The 26,287-nt window shown below is 41.5% G+C and overlaps 1 protein-coding gene across 1 annotated transcript in view; it reads left to right on the top strand.

Annotated features, from left to right (window-relative positions):
- Positions 1-436: 436 nt before the first annotated feature.
- LOC148111939 (vomeronasal type-2 receptor 26-like) overlaps positions 437-26,287 on the top strand; it is a 271,952-nt gene continuing 246,101 nt past the window's right edge. The window contains exon 1 of the mRNA XM_087879173.1: positions 437-463. The gene's annotated coding sequence lies outside the window, so the exon portion shown is untranslated. The remainder of the gene's footprint in view (positions 464-26,287) is intronic.

Here is a 26,287-nt window from a genome sequence, read left to right on the forward strand (position 1 = left end):
TCCGGGGCTGCGTGTAGCACGAAGGTTCCTCCGGGGCTTTGAGGCTCCTGGCTGCAATGGGCAGCAAAGCTGATCCAGCAGCTGGGAAAGGGGGGGGGAGAGAAAGGGTCCCAAGGTACGTGCGGGTCGGAGGGGGAAGAAATGCAAACTTTGGGCTCCCGGTGCAGCACGGGGCTTTGGGCAAAGGCTGGAGGGAAGGGAGGAAGCCACGCTCCCCGGACAGCCGGACCAAAGGATGCAAAGAGCCCCCACCGGCTCCTCCGACAGCGGCCTCGCACAAGGCACCGGGGCTCCGCCTGCAGGCAAGCTGGACCGGGGAGGGGGGAGCCCGAGCGAGCCCTGCGGAGGGAAGGCAGGCAAAGGGCGAGCGAGGGCAGCCGCAGCATCCTGGAGCCCCTGCAATTCCCTCCGATCGGCTCTCCCGCCTCTCCTCTGCCCCCATCAGCCAGCCTGCCAGCCGGAGGTGAGTCGGGGGGCTTCACTGCGTTCCAGGCGTTTCCCTCCTGAACGGCACGCCGCCTTTGCCATGGGGGGAGGGGTTCGGGGAAGGCGGCGGGGGAATGGGGGGGGCAGAGGAGCCGCTTTCAAGCCGTTGGCTTTTGCGGGGTGGAGAGTCTCCCCCCAGGCAGAGGCACGATGCCCATTTCGGTAGCCCCCTCCCCCCACTTCCTAGGGAAAATATTTTTTTTAAAAAAAAATCCCTGCAAATGGTTTGTAGAAAATGAGCAGCTTTGCCTCCGCTGGGCGGTAGAGCTGCATCTCTCCTGAGTGCGGAGAGGCTGAGGAGAAGGCTTGGCTGCCTGCCAGAAAGTCTCTCCGAGAGCCTCACCTGTGGCAGAGATGAGACCCTCACCTGGCTCCAGCCCCCGATTCCCCTTCAGCCTTGCCAGATGAGGAGCAGCCCTGGCAGACTCTCCAAGCCTGAAGCAGAAGGGAAGGAGGGTGGGAGAGAGAGACCCAAGCCAACCTCTCTCTGTGTGGGAGAGGGAGGGGGAGAGGGAGAGGGAGGGGGAGAGGGAGGGGGAGGGGGAGGGAGAGGGAGGGAGAAAGAGGGAGAGGGAGAGGGAGAGGGAGGGAGAAAGGGGGAGGGGGAGAGAGATGGGGCTTCTTGGGGGTGCATTTTGGAGAAGCGTCAAGAGAAATGCCAAAAGGCCATTCAGTTTGGGATTAAAGTCCAAATGAAATGGGGTCTTCAGGGAAAGGAGACATGAAGAACTTTCAACTGAAGGGTTCTAAAACTCTCCTTGAGAGGAACGTCTGGAGGCAGCTCTCGAACTCCTCAGTCCGGAGGGAGCAAAAGAGGGAGGGTCCCAGTGAGGGTCTTAGCCAGTGGTGGGTTCCAACCGCTATTACCACCGGTTCCCTTCGTCCATGCGCTTTGCCTGCCATCTCCCTGAACTGGGGAGAACCGGGAGCAACCCACCTCTGGTCTCAGCTATTTAGCTTAGGAATAAGAGAATAACAGAGCTTAAAGGGACTTTGGAGGCCTTGTAGTCCAGGGGCCCCCAAACATGGCAGCTTTAAGGCTTGTGGACTTCAACTCCCAGAATTCTCCAGCCAGCCGTGCTTGAAGTCCAGAAGTCTTAAAGCTGCCAAGAGAATTCTGGGAGTTGAATTCTTCTGTGGGGGCGGAGCCCAAATTGAAATGTCGCCCCTTGGATCTGGAATGGAAGCTCCAGAGAGTCCAGGTTTTCCTCTCCAGGCCCAGATGATGAAGGGGAGCTGAGAGGGAAATACCACAAAAGATTAAATATTATTCGTATCCAAAAGGCCTTGTGAAAATGTACCTAAAGGAACACAGGGGTCTTTGCCAGCTTTAGGTGTCCTCCTCACTGCCTGCAGAGGCCAAGTATGGCTTAAGGGCCAGAGTATAGGCTGCCCCCTACAGGCAGTGAGAGGGACCGCTAACTCATGGAAGGACCCGGTGGAGGAAGGACCCTGAGTGCTGACTGGAATTCTGGGAGTTGAAGTCCACACCTCTTCAGGTTGCTAAGGCTGAGAAAGACGCTCTAGTAAACACTTCACTGGGCAGTTGGAGGGATGACCTCTGAGGTCTCTTTCGACTCCATTTGTCCATTATTCTAACTCCTCCCCTCTTTACGGAGGGCAAAAGAATCCTCTCCAAAAAGGGAAGTAGGTGACAAAATGGAGGATGCGGGGTCTTTTCCAGCTTTAGCTGTCCCTCTCACTGCCTGCGGAGGCCAGGTGTGGCTTAAAGGCCAGACTGCAGACTGCCCCCTACAGGCAGTGAGAGGGACAGCTAAAGCGCAGCCTCCTCCATTTTGTGGTGGGAACCTCCAGTAGAAAGAGGGAAAGGAGGAAACTGGATGTAGCTAGAATTCTCTTCGTGGCTTTTTTCATCCCTTTCTAAACTCTGTTCTGTGTGTGGAACTTAATCTCTTCTTTTGGCTGCTTGAATAAAGTCCACCTTGGTTGAAGCCCCGGAGTTTCCTCAGGGCCTCCCTGTCTCCCCCTCAGGCCGGCTGAGCCCCTGAGTCCCAAGGCCAGAGCTTCTCCCCTCGATCCCCTCCTGGCTCCCCAGAATCAGAATATTATGAATTACCCTCAGAGAAGCAAATAGCGCTGCTGTTTTCAGATGCACAAAAGGCGTTTGACAACGTGAATTATGGCAATTTATGATAAAACAGTTGAAAATGATGGATTTTGGAGACAGATTCATAAATAGGATCCAAACTATATAAAGAGACCAAGCGGGCAAAGGTGAAATGACAAAGAAAATAGATATCAGAAAAGGAACAAGACAAGGATCCCCTTTATCTCCGTTATTATTTATATTGACATTAGAGGTTTTAAATAGAAAAGTGGACAGGAAAAGGAAATAAAAGGAATGAGAATCAAAAAAAGAAGAATATAAACTACAAGCATTTGCGGATGATTTGGTGTTTATCATGGAAGCTCCAATAGAGACAGCACCAAAACTATTAGAGCAAATAGAAGAATATGGGAAAGTAGCAGGACTGAAAATCAACAAAGATAAGACAAAAATATTAGTTAAAAATATGAGAGAAAATCAAAAAAAGGAGATGATGGAGAAACTGGATATCCAAATTGTGAAGAAAGTGAAATATTTGGGCATCCATCTGACATCAAGATGTGCAACGCTCAAGGAAGACAATAATTATAAACTGGTGGTAGCGCGGGTGGTGATGCACTGGCTCCCGGTGGTCTTCCGAGTGCGCTTCAAGGTTCTGGTTATCACCTTTAAAGTGCTCCATGGCTTAGGACCTGGTTATTTATGGGACCGCCTGCTACCACCAATAGCCTCCCACCGGCCAGTACGCTCCCATAGAGAGAGGCTCCTCCGGGTGCCGTCGGCCAAACAATGTCGGCTGTCGGCCCCTAGGGGGAGAGCCTTCTCTGTGGGGGCACCTACGATTTGGAACGACCTCCCCCCGGAGATAGGTAGGATCCCGGATCTGCGCACCTTCCACCGCGCGCTGAAGACTTTTCTATTTTATCAAGCTGGCCTGGCCTAAATCTTCCCCCTTTTTAAATGTGGAAATTTTAAATTTTAAATTCGTCTTATTTATAGGGTCATGGGTAAAGCGTTTTAAATTGGGGAGCCATTTTGGATTTAATTCTGTTTTAAACGTATTTTAATGTTAATATTGTATGTTTTTTAATTTTGGCTGTTCACTGCCCCGAGTCCTTCGGGAGAGGGGGCAGTATAAAAATCTAATAAATAAATAAATAAAAAATAAATAAAAAACAAACCGAAACGGACCTGAAGAAATGGAGAAACTTGCAGTTATCACTAATGGGTAGAATAACATTAATAAAAATGAATGTATTACCAAAAATATAATTTTTATTTCAAACTATACCAATAAAACTGGAGAAAAAAATCCTTTGAAGAGCTGAAGAAAATAACATGGAAATATGTGTGGCAAGGAAAGAGAGCAAGAATTAACTTTAAAATGCTACTAGAGGTGGCTTGGCTTGGTGGGTGTGGCAGGGGAAAGTTACTGCAAAATCCCCATTCCCTCCCGATCAGCTGGCACTCCAGAGGGAGAGAAAAGATGGGGGTGGCGCCAGTCAGAGGTGCAGTTTACCGGTTCCCCGAACTACTCAAAATTTCCGCTACCGGTTCTCCAGAACTGGTCAGAACCTGCTGAAACCCACCTCTGTTCCAATCCTGCTTTAGTACTTTTTGATTGGGGGTGTGAAACTTGGAAAAATATTCTCAGATTGATGTGGGATATCAGAATTGGGGATTCCTAGAGTGTGAGATGGCCAAGTGTCCAATATTGTGTGGTTTGATGGAGGAAAGTGAAATTGTGGGAAAATACCAGTTCCATGTTGGGCAAAGCCATAAGTCTCTCTGCCTTCTGCTTGTGAGAGAACCAGAGGAATTTGTGTGGTCACTGTGAATCTTAGACTGATCTTGGTCTGATCCATCAGAGATTTTCTTATCTCCTTAGAATGGAATTTGCAACATAATTTGACATAAAAATTGAATCCCAATTCATCAGCAATCTGTGTGGTTGGAGAGCAGAACAGCTTCCATGGGTGTCTCTTCCTAGGAATCTGGAAGTCCCCCGCCCCCCTCTATTCACCCCCTTCTTGGACCTGGATGAATATTATGCAGCATTGAAGGTTTGTGACCTGTTCAGTGATGCGGCTGCCTTTAGACAGGATCCCCTCAACCTCCTCCTGGGGAGAGTTCAAGGTCCCCTTTCTCTGGACATCTTCTCCAGCCCTTCACAGACAAGACAATCTTGGAAGAAGAGCAGAGAAATTGCTTTAGGTAGAAATTATAATTTCTGCTAAAACTGCTATTTTAATTCTACGGTTGATGAAAGAAAAAAAATAGTGGCAATTTCTTAATACACTTTAATATTTATTTATTATTTTGGTGTGAAGCACATACAAAAAACAACAACCCCAAACCAATCCCAAACTGAAATCCCAGAAGCTTTTCTGCTGAACACTTTCTGCAAAGGAGGTTTTAATCAGGAAATCAAGAAAGAATTATATAAGAGAGATGAAAATTTCCCTCCCCAGCTGAGAGCCGGTCAAACATGGGATATCACATAATTCCAGCATTCTCAGGGAGAGGATCAGGCAACAGGCTGGTGCTTGGTTCCCACAGCTTCCTCCTGACCTCTTTTCCTGCTCTCTCTCTCTCACACACACACTTTTAGCTGTAGGAACAAGTGCCCAAATTATTTTTTATAAGGTGTCACATTCAGAAGCTGTTGCTGAACAGCAAATTTCACTGAATGACACTTACAGAGTTCTCTTTATTGAGCTGAAAGGGAAGAGAGCTAGAAGAATTCCAGTCATTCAATAATTTCCCATTTTGAAACATATAGAAATGATTTTCTTTGACTCCTGTATACTATCTAAATGGAAAGAATTAATATCTCCTTTCAAATAAAAGAAACTTTAACAATTCTTCCAATATCACAATGGTGTTATATCTCACGTTTTTACATTTGTTCTGGCTGTGAGCTGCTCCTTTGTGTTGAGGTCTGGCCTCAGAAGGATAATGTAGCACTTGGGGATGAAGATGCAGACCAGCAGACCAGCACTGGAGGCCAGGATGGAGAAGACCTGCACAGCCACCATGTATTTCCCTTTGGTGCTCAGGTAGGTGGGCACAAAAGTCACCCAGACACTGCAGAAGACCAGCATGCTGAAGGTGATCAGCTTGGCTTCGTTGAAGGCCCCAGGCAGGTTCCTGGCCAGGAAAGCCACCGTGAAGCAGATGGCAGCCAGGAAGCCCATGTAGCTGAGGGTGACGTAGAACATGACAACGGCCCCTTCGTTGCATTGCAGGATGATCTCTCCAGGCTGGGAGTGGAGGTCAGAGTCAGGGAAGGGGGCAGAAACTCCCAGCCAGATGGAGCAGATGAGAATTTGGACAGCAGAAGAACAAAGGATGATGGAGTTGGCCAAGCTCTTCCCCAACCATCTCTTCACTCGGTTTCCTGGTTTTGTGGCCAGGAAAGCCAGCACCACCGTGATGGTTTTGGCCAAGAGAGAAGAAACGGCAACTGAGAAGATGAGGCTGAAAACCGTTTGTCGGAGAAGGCAGGTGGCTTTCTTTGGTTGACCAATGAAGAGGGAAGGAGACAAGAAGCAAAGCAGGAGGGAGACCAGGAGGATGTAGGAGAGGTCCCTGTTGTTGGCTTTGACAAGAGGAGTTTCTCGGTATCTAATAAAGATGATTAAAACAAGGCCTGAGTTTAGGAAGAAGAGTAGGGCAAAAGAGACCAGGATGATGCCCAGATGTTCTTCATAAGACAGGAAGGTTATAACTTTGAGGATACACTGAACTCGGTCCTTATTTGGGTATTTATAATCTGGGCACTTGGTGCATTTTTCGGTATCTGAGAAAGCAAAAAAAGCAATATTTCTTTAATATTCTGTCCTTTTATCTTGCAGAAAATACCTTCTTTGGATAACAGCTGATACCAGAGGCATTTTCCAAGAAGTATTTCTTAACAATTTCATTAAACAGTCACTCCTTTGAAATGGCATAAGGTCTCCTGCTTGATCAGGGGGTAGGATTAAAAGACCTCCAAACTCCTTTCCTGTTCTGATTATTGATTGATTGATGCACATGACTGGCAGACTATTTGTGTAATGAGTTCCCCCCATAACTATCCACAGACCCACATTATGGACCAGTGACACCTTCTCAGTGATCCTCAAGGGGAGGATCCAATATACAGTGGATTACAAGGCCTTTCGGAAGGTGGACCTAAAACAATTCATCTAGTTTCAAAGAACTCAGATGTTCCTAGAAAGGTAAACTTAGCAGCACATATCCAAACTAAAAAGCAGGAGAGATATTTCCTCTGCTGTTAGTAAAGCTTGCCCAGTCTGCCTCCTCCTCCTCCCATCTCCTCGCAACCCCTCCAGAGCAGAGATGATCCCCTCCGGACAAGGAACGCAGTCCTAGAAGCAAACTGGCACGATGACAATTTTCCTCCATTTAGACTCAGGCAGGGACTAAACAGAAAAAAGGGAATGCCAAAGAAAAGATGTTAAGATTCTCCATCCATAGAAAATGGAGGTAGAAATGGATGGAGACAAGAGTTCCACAAAGGAATGGGGTTCAAAGGCATCATCTTTTGGCCTTTTTTTTGACAGATAACCAAACTTCCAAATACTATGGATGGATTTGAAAAGACTGCGCTTGTTTATTGTACAGTCTTTAAAATTTGTGAGGATCCGGACTCTCCCTTCAATGGGTCTTGGCAAACACCTAAGTGTTAAATGGAAAGGAAGAATTCTGGTCCAAGGGGAAATGAGAGACATAAGGATTATTCCTGTAAAAAGTATAGCCTGAGCTACGCCATTTTAAGTGCCTTATTTTACCTTGTATAACCTGATTATATAATTTTGCTAAGAGAACATAATAAGACCTAGGAACATGAGAAAAGGAACTGTATAATTCCTGTATATAATGCTTCCATGTTCTTAGGATATGCTTGTTTTGCAGGAAATCTTCTGGGTCAACGTGCCCTCATTAATAAGGGGAAGTACACATATAATGCTATCACAAGTGTAAGCAATATTTTTGAGTAGGGTATTTTTTACTGGAAAGGTGGGGATTTTCCAGGGGGCAGAACATGTGCAAAATATGTTATATAAGATCTGAAACTCGACTCTAGGGACATGCTTGTATCTTGTTGTAATCAGACCTGTGTATTTTGAAAATGTATAAAGATCTGCAAAAAGATGGCTTAATTGCTTTTTCTCTTCCTGTGAGGGAAAAGTCACTTTGCAAAGTTATAATAAATGTCCTGTCTTGCATGTTCACTGGCCTTTGTCTTGCTTTCTAATAAGGTACATACCGGTTTCCTGTTTCTTTCAGGAAACATGTTCTATGAGAAGAACAAAGACATTGACTTGTCTCCATTTAGAGATGGCATCCCTGAGGGGGGGCTGTATTAGTATTAGTATTTAGTATTTATTAAATTTTTATACCGCCCCCTCTCCCGAAGGACTCGGGGCAGTGAACAGCCAGAATTAAAAACACACAATACAAATATTAAAATACATTAAAACAAAATTAAATTATCTTTCGCTTCTCCAATTTAAAACCCCTTACCCATAAAATTTACCCAATTAAAAATTTAACCCAGCCCGGCTTGCTGAAATAAAAAAGTCTTCAGGGCCCGGCGGAAGGTCCGGAGGTCCGGGATTAGTCGTATCCCTGGGGGTAGCTCATTCCAGAGGGCGGGTGCCCCCACAGAGAAGGCTCTTCCCCGGGGGGGTCACCAGCCGACATTGCCTGACAGACGGCACCCTGAGGAGGCCCTCTCTGTGGGAGCGTGTTGGCCGGTGGGAGGTTATCGGAGGCAGAAGGTGGTCTCGTAAGTAACCGGGTCCTAAGTCATGGAGCGCTTTGAAGATGAGAACCAACACCTTGAAGCGCACTCGGAAGCCCACTGGAAGCCAATGCAGCTCGCGCAGGAGAGGTGTCACGTGGGAGCGCCATGTCGCCCCCATAAGTACCCGCGCGGCCGCATTCTGCACCAGTTGGAGCCTCTGAGTGCTCCTCAAGGGGAGCCCCATGTAGAGAGCGTTGCAGTAGTCAAGGCGGGAAGTAACGAGGGCATGAGTGACCGTGCATAGAGAGTCCCGATCCAGAAAGGGGCGCAACTGGCGTATCAGGCGAACCTGATAGAAAGTATGTTCAGATGGTGAAAATTGTTGTGATATATCAAGACAAATTCCATTCCTGTCAAGTACAGGAAGGAAAGTCCTCATGAAATTCTCTCCCTCTTCTGTGTCTGAAGCAAAGAGGCCAATCAAGGTCCATCTGAAATGGAGCAGTTGGACAATTGCTTGGTACTGGAATCCTTCTTTGGGACGCATCTGATGGAAAAAGTGGAATTGTATCTTGTAACATCTGGAAGTGACCTGGAATTCAGGAGAAACTTCCAATCAGTGAGAGCAATTAACCAGTGGAACAGCTGGCCTCCAGAAGTTGTAGGTGCTTCAACATTGGAGGTTTTTAAGAAGAGACTGAATAGTCACTTGTCTGAAATGGTATAGGGTCTCCTGCTTGAGCAGGGGGTAGGACTAAGAGACCTTCAAGGTCCCTTCTAGCTCAATTCTGATTGATTGATTGATTGATTGATCTACATCAGGGATGTCAAACTCAAGTCCACGCAGCCCTCCCAAGCTCTGTCTTCACTGGCAGAGCACTCAGGCCACCACAGGCACCCTCGACACGAGTGATATCGAGTTAGCCCCCCAGCCACACCCACCTCGGGCCCCCAAGGACAAACTTAATCCTGATGAGGCCCTCAATGAAATTGAGTTTGACACCCCTGATCTACATGACTGGCAGACTCTTTGTGTAATGAGTTTCCCCCATAACTATCCACAGCACCACATTATGGACCAGTGAGACCTTCTCAGTGATCCTCAAGGGGAGGCCAATATACAGATTACAGATCAACAGAGTTGGAGGGGACTTTATAGGTCATCTAGTCCACTCCTCCCTGCCTAAGCAGAGACCCTACATCATTTCTGACAAATGGCAGTCTTCTTGAAAGCCTCCAGTGATGAAGCTCCCACAACTTCTGAAGGCCTTTCAGAAGGTGGACATATAACAATTCATCAAGTTTCAAAGATGTTCCTAGAAAGATAAATTTAGCAGCACATATCCAAACTAAAAAGCAGAAGAGATATTTCCTCTGCTGTTAGTAAAGCTTGCCCAGTCTGCCACCCCCTCCTCCCATCTCTTTCCCAGTCCCTCCTTCCAAGTCTTTTTGATTTACTTCCATTTAGATAAGAAATTGTGCAGGTTAAAAATAAAAAACCAGGTGAGCTTCAATCTGTTTTTTAATTTGGATCCAGTTCCAAAAAGCCTCCCATTTTCCTCAGTGTGACCCACCTTCCTGAGTGGAGAAGGTCCCCTCGGGACAAGGAACGCAGTCGTAGCAGCAAACTGGCTCTCCTTCTCGAGCCCTCTTGACAAATCCAGGATGGCAACTTTCCACACATTTGGACTGAGGCAGGGACTGAGCAGAAAAACAAGGAATGACAAAGAAAAGGTGTTAGGACTCAAATGGAGGGAGAAATGGATGGAGATAAGTAGCCTCTGGTTTTCATTGGGGTAAATATGAAACCTCTGACTACTTCTAAACAGATGCAGGAGGTAAAACAACTGGCAGATTCTTCCTTTAGTTCCTCCCTTTTGCTTTCGGAATTTAACATTACAATAAAGTACTTTTCCATTTAATAAAGTCTAGAGGGATGGAATTGAAAAAAAGATTTAAATATGATGATATATTCATCTTAAAACTGAGAATAAAGTTTACTGTAAAAGATTTAGGAAACTTTTATTCCATTAGATTTTTTAATATGAAATTAAACTGTGATGAAGAAACCTCTGACCAGTAAGATCTTGAAAGGTTTCCATAAAACATGGCAAAGCCACTCCACTTAGGTCCCGTCTCTTGAAGAGCTTCCATGAGATGACACCACCTGGCATGGGAGGCCAACCACCCTGGAGACTCCAGGCTTTGCCCCAGTGGTGAAATGTAAAAATTGTTGTTACAGGTTCTGTGGGCGTGGCTTGGTGGGCGTGGCTTGGTGGGGTCATGTGACTTCGTGAGCTTGGCCAACTTTTTTTAAAAAACTTTTTTAAAGCATTTGTTTTACTACCGGTTTGGGCAAATAGGTAGTAAAAAAATGCTTTAAAAAGTAAAAAAAAAAAAAAGTTCCGATGATCACAGCTATGCTGTGCGATCGTTGGAACCTTTTTTTTTTACCTATTAGAAGTATTTTTTACTACCAGTTTGCCCAAACCAGAGTGAACCAGTAGCATTTCACCCCTGCTTTGCCCACTTAAAATGGGACCTCAGACTTTGGAAAACAGAAAAGACACCAAAATTTCTCCCACCTTATTGAGTAACTTTATCTGTGAAAGAACATCTTGGTTGATAGTAAATCTCTGTCTTTCAAAATACGCCAGAATCTCTCTCCTGACATCCCCCTTGGGGAAAACCAAGAAGCCGTGAATGCCCAGATCTGCTGTTATCTCTCCATTTTGGTCCAAGTACAGTTTCCTCTCAGAAATATTGAAAAATTCATTCTTCTGCAGAAAGGGATGAAACTAGATTGGGAACATCCAGGGATTTGAAAAGTAGAAAACTTTGTTTCTTATCCCACATTGAATCTTTCTTCTACAATTGTCTGATCTGCAAATATGCTTAATTAGGATACAAATATTATCATTATTTTTAAAAGTGAATGAAAAACTTGAGAAAAAAATTGTCCATCATATACTGACAAAGCATAGAGAAAATATAATTGATACAATTGATCAATTATAGGGAACATTCTAGAGCAGATGACAAATAAAATGAACAGAGAAAAAAAAATGATGATTCATAAACTTTGAAAACAAGAGGTTGATTCCCAGAAAGCATGGGTTGATCAAGAAGAAAGTTGTCAGGCTAATCTTCTCCCTGGTCAGCCTGATGGAAAACACCTCCAGATGGAGAGTGGCTGGCTCTGGAGAATTTGATCGCTGAAGAGGGAGCCGGGCTTAGAGAGGGGAGAGGCACTACCGATCAGTGCTTAGTTCTTCATCAACTGATGGAAAAATACATATCAAATAGACCTGCATCATTCTACGCCTGCTTCATAGATCTCAAGGCAGCCTTTGATACGGTTCCCAGGACTAAGCTATGGGAGAAGCTGGAAGCTGCCTCAATTGACCACAGCTTCTTCATCTCTTACTCTTCATCTCTTACAGCCCTACATACTAAAACATCCCTCAAGGTGAGGTGTGATATGCAGGGGTCCCTCTCGAAGTCAGTTAGAACTCAAAAGGGGGTTAAACGGGGGCATTTTGGCCCCCCTGCTTTTCAACTTTTACATAACTGGCATGGTAAAATGGCTAAACAAACCAAATCACACACACACACCCAAAAAATAGGTGACCGAAGCATCGCCCTCCTGCTCTATGCAGATGCCCCTGTGATCCTCTCCAGGACACCAGTGGGCCTTAAAAGAGCCTTGCGAGCCCTTCTCCAGCACTGCAATTACAATCAACTGGGCGTAAATGATGAGAAAACAAAGATCAAAAAGGCCAAAACTTGATTCATGGTATCTAAATGGCCACAAAATAGAGCAGGGAAGCACCTTCAAATCCCTGGGGGTGGCCATTCAGGCCAAGGGTTCAAGAAACATGCAGCTGCCCCTGGGCTAAAGATCAGCAAGCACCATTCTTTTTTTTTTTTTATTGAAAAAGTTTTTCAAATACAATTTTTCCCCCTTTCCCCCCCTCCTCCCTAACCCCCCTCCCCCTCCCCTCCCCCTGTGGTTTCTTCAAAATAAAACCCAAATTCATAACAGATTATATAATACTTTACCATCCCCTTACTCCATCCCCCCTATGCTGACCCTTTCTTTCTAATAATATTATTATATCCCCCTTATACTATACATTTCAAAATAACATTCTACTATAACATTATATAATAACTCCTAATTTAGCATAATAATATTATTATATCTCCCAGTTTAGCAATTTCTGCTCATAATCTTCCCTTTTTCTCCCCCCATACATATATCGCTTAAATCAAATCTTTTATGTATATTAATATAACATTTCAAAGCAACCTTCCACTATAAGACTATATAATAAATCCTAATTTAACATTTATTCAACTCATAGCCTGCCCATTTGCTCCACCCCCATAAATATATCTCTTAACTCAAATCTTTTACATATATTCATATCTAAACATAATGTCCCTTTTCTTAAACTAAACAATCAATAAGCTAACCTGTCTCCACCCACTTTCCTACAAGACTACCATACTTAATAATTCTTAGTATCTTTATTCTTCTGCCCACACCACTAAAAAATATTCCCTTATATAAATAAAATCCTCTTAAAAAGACTTTAAGCTTGTAATCCATATGATATCTTCTAGGATTTTTGCACAATATCATTTCTTATTTCTTTATCTGTAAAGTAAATCACCACATCTCTAGGCAATTGCCTTTGCTTTGCAATCCAAGAATTTATTCTATAGGCCTTGTCAATCTTACAAGATACCTCCTCAGGATGAACCTTTAAAATCCCGGCCAGAACTTGAGCAGATATTTTTCTTAAATCATCTCTATTATTTTCCTGTAACCCTCTCATTCTAACCGCAAATTCCGTGAGCCTGTATTGCATCATTGTAACTTCTTTTTCAATCCCTTGCTTTATATCTTCTGCATTGTAAGTCTCATGACCAGCTTCCTTTTTAGACTTTACTTCTAAACTATTGTCTTGAATATTTATCAAATCATTTTCAATTCTTTGTATTTTATTATCCAAATTATAAATCTTATCATCAACTTCCTCCATTTTAGACTCTAATAACTTGATACTTGTATCCATCTTTATAACTATTTCTGAAAAAGCATTAGTCACTGTTACAATCTTTCGTTGCAAATTATCATACTTTAGTTGTATCAATTCTTTAATTTCCTGCCTAAATTTTTCAAAATTCTGGTTCACAGTCTCGTAATATCTTGCCATTTCCTCCAGGACAAATTCTTTTAAATTAAAGCCATTCTGCTGAATCTGTAAGTTCGGAACTTGTTCACATAATTGTAAATGGGGAAACACACACCCCCCGCTGCTTGTTTGTCAGGCTTTATTAGTTTTAACGCCATTCTGCCACACCAGCAAACTCTTTTAAAAGCAAGAAAACTTCTCCCCAAACAAGATCAATATCAAATCTCAAAAAACAAACAAAAAAAAAAAAACCTTAAAATCCACACAAAAGATTTTTTTTCCTTTTTCCTTTTAAAGAAAAAGACTTCTCTCCAAACAGTATCAATAACAAATCTCTAAGAAGGAAGAAACATGAAATAAGAATTTTTTCTCTGCACTTCTAACCAGCACTTTTGCTAGATACTTTGTAGCTTTATAACTTTGTAACGTTATAAGCTATTCAAACGGAAGGACTTTCACTTTCAGCTTTTCTCAAGCCTCAGCCAGTCGCCATTTTAAACTCTCCTTTTTCCTCCTTTCACTCTTCATTAACTTTAAAATCAGTCTTGGGGTTAGAATACTTGCATTTTAGGATCCCCGATCCAAATTTCATCCTGCTTATTCAGATGATCTGTTAATTTCATTGATTGGTCCGGTCCCAGTGCCTGGCTCTGCAAAAAGGCAGAGTTCTCTCGAAGCCCGGAGCAGCGGCGAGCAGAAATAGGGAGCCACAACCTGCTCGTCCCCAAGAGTAAAAAAAAGAACTCTGAGGACTTCGCAGAGGGCTCTACCTGCCCTCGCCGGCTCTGTCTCACATTTCCTTCAGGAAATGGAGTTTTTCGAGCCGCCTTTCAGATGTAAAGGCGGCTCTTTACAGGCAACGGGGCTGGCGGTCTCAGAGGACCGTCTGGCGGCGATGGAAGCCAGACCGGAAGATCAGCGAGCACCATTCTTAATTGTTTCCACAGAAAGGGAGGTTACTATGTCCCTGCTGCTATTAAGCTTTTTGTGCCCAAGTCGCTAGCACAGCTCCTTTATGGGACGTTGCTTGGACCGTCAGCTTCATGTTTTACATCATTAGAAGTAGTTCAATCCAAATTCACCAGATCAATTCTCCAGATGCCACGTTGTGTCTGAAATGCACTTCTGCACCTGGAGACAGGATTGAGAATTTCGGTCCAGAGCCGAGATGCCACAGTCGGGGAAATAGCGGGCTCTAATGAGCCCGCAAAAACCGCAACTGACAAACCGCTGTCCAACCGGTCTTTGGACCGACCCCCATCTTGTAGGGATGGGGGGTGAAGAGGAGCACCTCGATGGGCCAAGAGAAACAGGCAAGTTCCTCGGAGGCCAGAGGGAATCCTCAAAGTTGGAAGCGGGGGTAGGCAGCCATGGTGGCTGCCACAAAGCCGCGGCAGACCGGGATACAAGATCGTGCAGGAGGAAGAAGAAAGAGCAAGATTTTTGAAGCCGGTTGAGTGACACCAACCCAGGCAAAACAACGTGATTATTTGGATTTTTTTTTTTTTAATAAGACCCCAATCTTAAATAGCGGCTACAGATCCGTGGGGCTTGAAAATTAAAAAGGAAAAAAAAAACGGAAATAAAGACCCAAGACAGACTTTGCATTAATTAATTTGGCTTAGAAGAATTGGCTTTTAATAATTTGGAAAATTGGACTTTTTCTTAGTTTTTCTTTTTGGAGTGGATTGAAGAAATGTTTCTTTAGGAATTTATACCTTTGAAAACTAACGAAGTTAATGAAGATAGACAGACGGATGGCTAATTAATAGCCATGAAGTCTGCGGTGACTAAGCAGGAGAGTGGATTGAAGAGATTTCCCTTTCCGTTTGGAAAAGAAACATTTTAAATGGCTTTCTATCTTGGATTACTTTGACTATTTTGGAATTAATATTAGATTTATGGACTTTGGAGATTCCTATTCCGTTCTGGGTGATTCTAAGAAGAAAGAAGGAAGACTTTTGGACTTTTTTACAATGGAAACTAACAAGCCTAGCAGAAAATAAGGTGTGGCACAGAAATGCAAGACAGGAAGTTGATACATCACACATGGAGCAGCCATTATAAAAGCATTAAAGTGACATACTGAACTTTTAATTTGAACAGATGAATTTTGAAGTGGAACATTTATGGACAGATAGGGAAAAGAAGAAATAAAATAGACAAAATTAAATGTAATTAAACTAAAATGTAATGTTTAAAAGCCTAAAGGTATAAAAGTTTTTTGGATTAAAACGGGAGGGTTTTTGGAATGAGACAGAAAACAAAAGATGGCAAATAAAACAGAGATTGATGTATAGGTGGTTAAAAATTATAAAGAGGAGCATATATCAATGTGAGATAGTCTTATGAAAATTTACTGTTTGTTGTAATATGTTTTAACTGTAAGCTTTAAACAAAGGTTAGATTGGTGATTATGATTGATTAACATATTATTGAATGAAATTATGGAGTACACAGTCTAGGATGATAAATTGTGATTTAACTTAATAGATATTGGAAATGATGATTATTATGAGAATTAATTTTGATGAGTATGTTGAGAAACTGAAATCTAATAGATAATTATGTAGCAAGGGAAAATTAAAATACGAGGTGATGGACGCCAACTAGATAAGAGTTAGAGACTCAGAGGAAATAAGTGGGAAATTAATTAAAATGCTGGAAATCAGCCAAACAACTGTAGGAGAGTTGTGGGATGAGACAATGCTGAAAATAAGCCTAAAATAGTTGGTGTTCTGGAGGAGAATAAGCAATATGTTTTTGTGATAAAACTGTATAATATGAAATGTGTAATAGATGATAAATGGGATATTAAATTGGAAAAGCTTAAGATATTCTGATTTGATAAAAGGGGTCAAATAACTAAGATGTAGATAGAATTGTGTTTTATTGAATTTGAACTTAACAATTGTGGTGATAAAATTGTAAGGTATATAATTAGAATAGGAGATTAGAATATTGTTAATAATTACATTGACATTGTTGGTAAAAGATATAAATAAAGACAATATGGAGAAGAACTAGACATAGATACAACGATATAAGTATGAGCTAAATTTAATTTGAAGCTAAAATTGTATTGATATATTAGAATTGTCTAAATTAAGGTACTACAATTTATGTTTAAACTTGTTCTTTTCTGTGTTAAATTTTTATTTTTAAAAGATGTAATGGGAAAGTGAGAATGGAGCTTGTTAAAAGAATGTAAGCATGTTAACCATCTATGACCGGATCAAAACTCTGTTCTTGAGGACTTCCGGGTTTTGTCTGCCACCGGCGAAGACGGTCGTTTTTGAAGGACCGCCAGCCCCGCCGCCTGTAGAGCCGCTCCGAGTGAGGGGAGCGGCTTGAAAACTCCTAAATCCTGAGGATTCGAGGAGAAGAGTGAAGCAAGAGGCAGGTCGAGCCCCTGTGAACCCCCAGAAGTCTGCTACTGGGGAGGAAACGGGCGCGGCTCCCTTTCAACTTGCAGAGACTCCGGACGGCGTGGGACGACTCTGCTTGTCAGAGCAAGCCGGCTGCAGCAAACATCTAAATTGATGGAAAAATAACTTTGCTACAAAACAACCTCAACCCCCAAACCAAGAAACTGCAAGTAACTCTTTGTTTTTTGAACTTTTGATTTGGGAAAAGGCTAGAGTGAGCGGAACGGCTTGAAAAAAAATGGCGCCGCTCCAGCGTTAACGAGCTGAAAGGGAGAGTGATCTTGCAAAGTTATTTGAATAAGCTACATTGTAGCACTGCTTGTAGCAAGTGAACAGAGAAGAGTGGAAGAAAAAATTCCTTTTAAAATAAACCTGAGCTTGCTTCAGCTTACTTAATTTCTAATTTGGTTAAATCTGGGGGACTTTTTCAAAGGACTTTGTGGAGGTGCAAAGGAAAAAAGACTTCCTTTTTTCAGAAAAGTTAATTTACGTGGCAGAATGGCTTCAAAGAAACAGGAAGGAAAGGCTGCAGGGGAGGGATCTCCCACTCATAAACCGGAACAGCAGCCCCCTCCCAGCCAGCAGGGTGAGGGAAAGGACTTTGATGTTCAAAGTTTGAAGGACTTTATTACCCAGGCTCTGGATGATAAATTTCAAAAATCACAACAGGAAATGAAGAAAGAAATTAATGAATTTAAAGAGGCAATGAAAGAGAATTATGACAAGGTGTCTGACAAATTGACAAATGTGGTTTCTGATTTGGCAGAAACCATTAGCAAAGTGGATTCCAAACTGGAAGAATTTAAATCAGAAGTTAATGTTAAAATGAAGGATACTGATTCTAAAATTGTTGATGTGGATAATAAAGTGCAGAGAGTTGAAAATGAAATTACAATGTTACAGTTTTGATCCATGGAATTCGCTATTAGGCTTCGAGGAATAAAAGAGAATGATAGGCAAGATTTGAGACAGATTTGTTCTGATGCCCTGGCTGTACTGTTAAAAATTGATCCAGCAGACGTGGTCTATAAAATAGATAAAATTTATAGAGTAAATTCATGGGTGGCTAGACAAAGAAAATTACCCAGAGATGTGGTGATATATTTTACAGATAGAAGAATAAGAAATGATATTTTGCAAAGATCCTTTCTTTCCTCTGTGCAAGTGGAGGGAGCTCAAATTGGAGTTTACAAGGAATTACCACCTAAGATGTTAAAAGATCGAAAAGAATATAGGTTTCTAGTGAATGAATTGCAAAAGCAAGAAATACCATTCCGGTGGGATGCCCCAACTGGTATAATTTTGAAATATAATGGAGAAGGACACCGATTGAATACTTTTCAGAAGGCGGAATATTTTTACTATAATATTCTTAAAGAAAGATCATCATCCCCACGTACATCTACAATGTTGGAGATAAAAAGTGATAAGGAAAAGCAATTTCAGCATGAGAGGGAACAACAGTCCAAGCAGACGGAATTAGTGGAAATGCAGGGAGCTGTAGGAGGAGGAGGCCTTATGGAGGAATCCCTGCTAGAATCTTCACCAATTTTGTCAACAAGAGATGCTGCTTTGGATCTAGCTCGGATACCTGAAGTTATGGACCAACGTATAACTCGTGCAGTCTCCAAGCAAATAAAAGAAAAACAACAACAAGTAAGTCAACATAAAGGGGGAGCTAAAAGCACCACACAAAGTGAAGCTATGGGGGGAGCAAGGCCGAAGACCTCAGAAGAAGCGAGGCAAGGCAGCTCATCGCTTCAGAAAGATCAAGATGACAATTAGGCTTTTATCTTGGAATGTTAACGGATTAAACTCACCACAAAAAAGGAACAAGTTATTTACATATCTGAGACAATTTAATAATGACATAATTTGTCTACAAGAAACTCATATTCGAACTCAAGATCACAAATACCTGATAAACTCTAAATTAGGAACACATTTTATAGCTTCAAACTCGGAAAAAAAGAATGGTGTGGTTATTTATGTAAATAAAAGATTGTCTGCTAAAATTATAGAAGCAGATGAAGGTGGTAGGTTTATTGCAATTGAATTGCATACAGCAAATGGCCAAATTCTTCTGATTGGAATTTATGCTCCGAACCAACAACAGGATCATTTTTATAAGACTTTACATAATAAAATATTGCAATGGGATTATAGATCTATTTTAATAATGGGAGATTGGAATGGAGTAATTGATTCTAAACTAGATAAAAAGAGTTTGGCGAAAGTAAGGATCAGACTACCACAGACTTTCTTTGATATGAAAGAAGATTTGGAATTAAAAGATATCTGGAGAATTTATAACCCAAAAGAATTGGACTATACTTTTTTCTCTGATAGACATAGATCTTTTTCCAGGATTGACTTTATCTTGTTATCAGATGATTTACTTGTTAAAACAAAAAGAACAAAGATATTTCCAAGAACTTTAACTGATCATAGTTCTGTATGGATAGAAATTGAGATGGGAAAAACTGAGAGAAGGTCATGGAGATTAAATGAAAATTTGTTTAGATATGAAAAAAAATATAACAGAACTTAAAAAACAGATGAAAGAATTTTTTGAGATGAACTTGAATAAGGGCACCCCAATTGAAATTGTATGGGATGCGAGTAAAGCGTATATGAGAGGGGTACTCATTTATATGAACTCTAAACACAAACAGAATCGACAAAAGAAAAGACTCGAATTGGAAGTAGAAATAAAGAATAAGGAACAGCTACTCATTAAAAACCCAACAGATGAAAGAATATCTGGTGCTATAAAACTTTTGAAAGATCAATTTCAAATGCTCTTGGCGGAGCAAGCTGCAACAAATTTACAATATGCGAAGCATAATACGTTTTGCAATGCTAATAAACCGGGAAGATGGTTGGCCTACACCTTAAGGAAGAAGCAGAGTATACGGACTATTGAGAGTATTGATATTGGAGGGAAAGAAATTTCTCAACAAAAATTGATTAAAGAAGTCTTTGTAGAATACTATACTAAATTATATGCTAAAGATGATATACAGAATGGACTTATAGAAAAATATCTAGAAGAGAAAAGAGTCTCAAAAATTACTAGTCAACAAAAAGGAAGAATGAACTACCCTATAACAGTTGAGGAAATAATTGCAGCAATTAAACAATTGAAAACAGCTAAAGCTCCTGGAACAGATGGATTGACTGCAGTGTATTATAAAACTTTACAAGCAGAAATGGTGGAACAACTTAGAGACTTATTTTGCAATATACAACAAGGGGGTAAAATACCCCCATCATGGAAATCAGCATATATTACTTTGATACCAAAAGAACAAGTAGGTCCTAAAAAACCGGAAAATTATAGACCAATATCTCTTTTAAATAATGACTATAAAATTTATGCAAAAGTATTAGCCAACAGATTGATGCCAGTAATTCAAGAGGTGATTCATGATGATCAAGCGGGATTTATCGAGGGCAGATATATGAAGGACAATGTAAGGCAAGTAATAAATTTATTGGAATATCTTGAGAAGAATAAACAGATCCCTGCAGTGCTGGTCTTTTTGGATGCAGAGAAGGCCTTTGATAGAGTGGCTTGGAATTTTCTATTAAAGACTTTGAAAAAGATGGACTTTGGGGACCAATTTATACAGGCGATTTCGGCAATTTATCAAGAGCAAAAGGCACAGATTATTATTAATGGAAGTTTGACAACAGAGTTTAAAATTGAAAAAGGAACAAGACAGGGATGCCCGTTGTCCCCACTTTTATTTATTTTAACACTAGAAGTCTTGTTAAATACAATACGGGACTCTAATATCTTGAAAGGTATAAAGATTAGGCAAGAGGATTACAGAATAAAGGCATTTGCAGATGATCTGGTTGTTACCCTATCACAACCAATGGAATCAATAATCTTGATGAAAGACATTATACAAGATTATGGTAAAGTTTCAGGTTTCAGATTGAATCCAAAAAAGACTAAAATGATAGTTAAAAACATGACACAAGATCGCAAACATGAGCTTGAAAGGAGGGCAGGTTTTGAGACTGTACCTAAGGTAAAATATCTAGGAGTTCAGGTTGCAGAATCAAACATGAAATTGTTTCAAAATAACTATGAGGTGTTGTGGCGAGAGTTGCAGAAAGATATGGAGACTTGGAAAAAACTGCAGCTGTCTTTACTTGGAAGAATAGCAGCAGTTAAGATGAATATTTTGCCAAGATTTCTTTTTTTGTTTCAAATGATTCCGGTGCTTAAAAGTGATAAACAATTGAAAGTTTGGCAATCTGGAGTGAATAAGTTTGTCTGGAACGAGAAGAAGCCGAGAGTGAAATTGAAAATTATGCAAGATGTTCCAGAAAGAGGAGGTCTTAAACTTCCAAACCTACAGCTATATTATGATGCAGCAGCTTTAACCTTAACAAGTGATTGGTTTGGAAGTAAAAAGGCTGGAATATTGAATGCAGAAAGTTTTGATCTTGAATTTGGATGGCACGCTTACTTATTTTATGATGACAAAGTTGATAAAGTATTTAAAAGTCATATACTTAGAGACTCTTTGATGAGAGTTTGGAAGAAGCACCGACTTAAATGGGATTATAAAATACCGCTATGGCTGGATCTTGGTCATATTTTGTGGAATACAAATATAATGTCACTCGGGGGGTTTTTATACAAAGAGGTTCTTTTTACAGATGCGGGCAGATGGCAGCTGAAGACTTTGCAGATACTGTTGGACGAAGGGATTAATTTAACTTGGTTACAATATAATCAATTACAATTGAGATGGAAAGAGGACCAAAAAACTGGTATTATGTTGCATGAGGAAGAATTGGTTAGACATATAAGAGAGAAAGGTCCGATGCATATTAAAAGGCTTTATAATGTTTTGCTAGAAAGGGACTCAGAAACTGAATTAGTTAAAGACTGTATGATTAAGTGGGCACAAAATTTTGAAGAACCAGTGATGTTGGAAACATGGGAAAAAAATTGGGTCCAGAATGTTAAATTTACACAGTTGCAGAATTTGAGGGAAAATTTTTACAAAATGTTTTATAGATGGCATCTAGACCCTAAGAAACTGTCGTGTATGTATCCTAATGTTCAGCCAAAATGTTGGAGGTGTGATTGTACAGATGCTACATATTTTCATATTTGGTGGACCTGTAAGAAAGTTAAGGCTTTTTGGATAAAAATTTGGTGGGTCATGCAGAATGTTTTGAAGAAAAAAATTCAATTTTCTCCACAATTGTTTCTATTGGGTATAGCTAAGGGTTTTACAGTGGATGAAACAAAGTTGATTTTGTATATGATTACAGCAGCGAGATTGTTGATAGGTAAATATTGGAAAAATGAAGCTTTGCCTACCATTCAAGAATGGACTTTGAAGATGGCCAGTTTCGCTGAGATGGCGAAGATTTCAGCATATTTAAAAGACCGCTCACAAGAGACTTATGAATGTGAATGGGAAAAATGGATAGATTATGTGCAGAACAAATATCAAACTAGGAAGTATCAAATAGCTTTTTATTGATAGTATTATATTACATTAAGATAGAAATATTTGAACTATGTGAAGATGAAAAATGATATGGGGGTTGGGGGGGTTTAAAGTTCAAGGTTTTTTTTATATATATATAAAGGGGACAATGATGGGGTACACTCTATGGAAGTCCGGGGGGGAGGGGAGGGTTAGGGGGGGTTAGGGAGGGTGGGTTGGGGAGCTTGGGGTGGGTTAGGGGGGTGAAAATGGGGTGAAAATGTAATTGTAAAACTTTTACAATTAAAAAAAAAAACTCTGTTCTTGAAAGTTTTATTTTATGTTTATGTTTGAAAAAAAAAAATTACACACAAAAAAAAGGATTGACAGAAGCCGAAGGAAGAATCCGTACAGCTGTTGTGGCCCACCAGTGGCCAGTGGAGCTGGCAGCAGATTCGGACAGTGAGGAGGTTGGGGAGGGACATGGGCCAGTCCTGGAGTCTGGGGGAGGCTCTGATGAGGGCTCTGTGGTAGTGTGCACACATTTGCGAACTGGTAGGGAAGGTAAGTGAATTTCACCCCTGGATTCTCCCCTCTTCTCTAATCCTTCCCTAGGCAGCCTCTCTTCTCCTCATCCCAAAAGTCATTCTCACCCATCCTGCCTCTCACCCTCTTATGCAGGCAGCAATCAAACAGGATGTGAGCCAGGTCTTCTGCCTCTGCCACTCTGCAAATGCAGAGACGTCCATTATCAGGTCTAGAGTGGAATCTCCCATATCTGACCATTGTGTCCAGCTGTTTGAATCTCGCTCGCGTAAATCTCTCCCTAAGATGTTTTGGCAGTTGTAACTTTAAATATGTGAGAGACCTCACAAAGGTTGATGGTTTGTTGGGGCGCTTCCAAGAAAAAGGGCAGCACGCAGGGATGCAATCAGTTGAAGCCTAACTGTATGGTCTGAAGCCAGACTCCCTTTTCTCTCAGCCTTTGGAGGAGACGGAAGCAGCCGGTTTGACCGAGACACATGGTCATCCAGAGGCCTCCGTCCCTCACACGAAGCATCTCTGGAGAGGTTCCAGCTGCTTCTTTGTTGGCTGTTAGTTAATGCTGCCTATCTCCTATTCATATTTGATTCTCACTCTTTGCATTTCCTCAGTTTCTCCGTGCCCTTTTCTCCCAATGAAACACCCAGATCCACCCCAGGCTCCCTTTCACTGGAGGAGAAGAGGGGGGGGGGGGTTAGCTGCCTCTTGAGCTGCACACAGACCCTCCTGCAGTGGGGACGGCACAAAGGGGAAATTCCACCATGCTCATCACAAACCCACAAATACAGGAATTTATATTAAAAAGAATGCAGCATTTTCAAATGAGCAGAGTTTAATATCAAAATGCCATGATATCTATCTTTGGAACCATTATTCCCTGAGTAATTGAATTGGACAGATCTGTTGAGTTGGTTCCCTTCCTTCTCCTCTGGATTCCTCCTCCAAAGGATCTCAGATTAATGGATCCATATTGGGACCCCCATACCTGCCACGGCTGCAGCCTTGGAGACCCCAAAGTCTTTTCTCCCTCCTTCCTTCTCCTCGATCTGGAGGAATAAGCGGCATTCAAGGCCTGGGCCAGAGTCTGAATGAGACTGTAATATTGATACTCATTTGGGGCCCGGATCCTGTTCCTTTTCTTCTGGGTCTCCAGTGGGGCTTTCTGGGTGCATCTTCTGCGGCCTTTGACAGAAAAGACATTCTTTGAAAGAGAACAGCGGAAATAATAATCTTGAAACTTTTCTTCCACAAAGAAATAGGGTTCAAAGGCAGAATCTTTTGGCCTTTTTTTTGGCAGATAACCAAAGTTCCAAATACTATGGATGTATTTGAGAAGTCTACGATTGTTCATTGTATACCCTGCAAAATTTGTGAGGATCCAGACTTTCCCTTCAATGGGTCCTGGGAGACGCATAAATGTTAAATGGAAAGGAAGGATTCTCTCCCAAATGAACTCATATTCCATGAAGTGAACAAAAACGTTGACTTGTCTCCACTTAGAGAGGGAATCCCTGAGGGCTGTTGTGTATCCAGTTGTTGAGAACAGTTGTGATATAACCACACAAATTCCACTCCTGACAAGCATAGGAGGAAAAATCCTCATGAAATTCTCTACATTTTCTGTGTCTGAAGCAAAGAGGCCAATCAGGGTCCATCTGAAATGGAGGAGCAAGTGGACAATTGCTGGGTACTGGAATCCTTCTTTGGGGAACATCCGGTGGAAAAAGGGGAATTGACTTTTATCACTCAGAGCCTCTGAAACAATTGTATGACTGATCTGAAAAAGCAATGAAGAATGTTGTTATATTTGGGGTCAGATCAAGTCCAAAATATTAGATTTTAATAAATCCAACCTGGTTCTCATGAATGTATTAGAATAGTTTGTTAATCAGACATAGTTTAAAATATTAAAGACAGAATATTAGCAAGATTGTATCATAATAATGGAAAATAATAAGCAAATTAAAAAACAATAAAAATGTCAATCATATTACTGTATCCCCCCTACAATTTATCACAATTAGATCAACACATGGAAATACCAACTGGAGTATTCTATTCCAATAAAGGGCCTATTATAATTTCTGAGGATTGCTGCATCTTTTTTTGCTTCTCTATCCCAGATTCTTTCTGGAGGAAATTTTCTAACTTCTTTCTCCAGTTGTACAAGAAACAGGCAGACCTCAAAGCCTAATAAGATTTGTCAGTTGCACTTCCGGTTTCCTTGTCTTCGGCGACGGCGGCGCTCTTTGAAGCTCCGCCAGCCCCGCCGCCTGTAGAGCCGCTTCGAGACGAAGAAGCGGCTCGAAAACTTCTAAATCCACAGGATTGAAGAAGGAGAGATCGCAGGGCACAGGTTGAGCCCCTGTAACCCCCCAGGGAAGTTTCTGGGGAGAGAACAGGCGTGGCTCCCTCCCAACCTGCTGGAACTCCGGGCGACGTGGGACGATTCTGCTTTTGCAGAACAAGCCAGCTGCAGGAAACTTAAAGCGAAAGAACCAGTTTTAATAACCAGCGAAACTACCTGAATCCTGAAATTTGGAAACGCAAGTATTAGCACTTTGTTGACTTTTCAATCTGAGAAAATGCGAGTGAGTGAAAGTGCTTTGAAAAAACATGGCGCCTAGCTTCAGAGTTAACGAGCCAGCGAGTGTGGATTGGTGAAGTTACTTTGTTTTGTTACAAAGTTTCCAAGTTGCTACTAAGCTGCCTTGCTTGTTATAAGAGAAACAACTGGGAAATTTTTTCCCTTTTCAATATTGGACTTTGCTTTATTTTAACCCTTATTTGATCAAATCTGGGGGACTTTTTTAGAAGTCTTTGTGCAGGAGGGAAAGGAAAAGGAACTTCCCTCTTTAGAAAAACTAGATCACGAGCCAGGATGGCTTCAAAGAAGCAGGAAGGGAAGGCATTAGGGGGGGGATCCCCCACATACAAACATCAAACGCAACTTCCCCCTGCTCAACAGCTACAAACTCAGAAAAAAGAATTTGATGTGGGAGATTTAAAAGAATTTATTTCTAAAACTCTGGATGACAAATTTCAAAAATCTCAACAGGAGATAGATGATAAACTTCAAAAATCACATCAGGAATTTATGCAGGAAATTAATGAAGTTAAAGACATGGTGAAACAGAATCAAAATAAGGTGACCAAAAAAATATCAGAAGTGGCGTCTGGCCTGGCAGAATTTATTGGGAAAGTTGATTTTAAAGTTGAAGAATTCAAATCAGAAGTTAATGTTAAGATGAAAGACAATGATTATAAAATTGATGAAGTTGACAATAAAATGCAGAGAATTGAAGATGAGATTGTTATGATACAATTCCGGGCGATGG

The sequence above is a fragment of the Pantherophis guttatus genome, chromosome 15 (genome assembly GCF_059756535.1).
Source record: "Pantherophis guttatus breed Tessera chromosome 15, ASM5975653v1, whole genome shotgun sequence".
NCBI lineage: Eukaryota > Metazoa > Chordata > Lepidosauria > Squamata > Colubridae > Pantherophis > Pantherophis guttatus.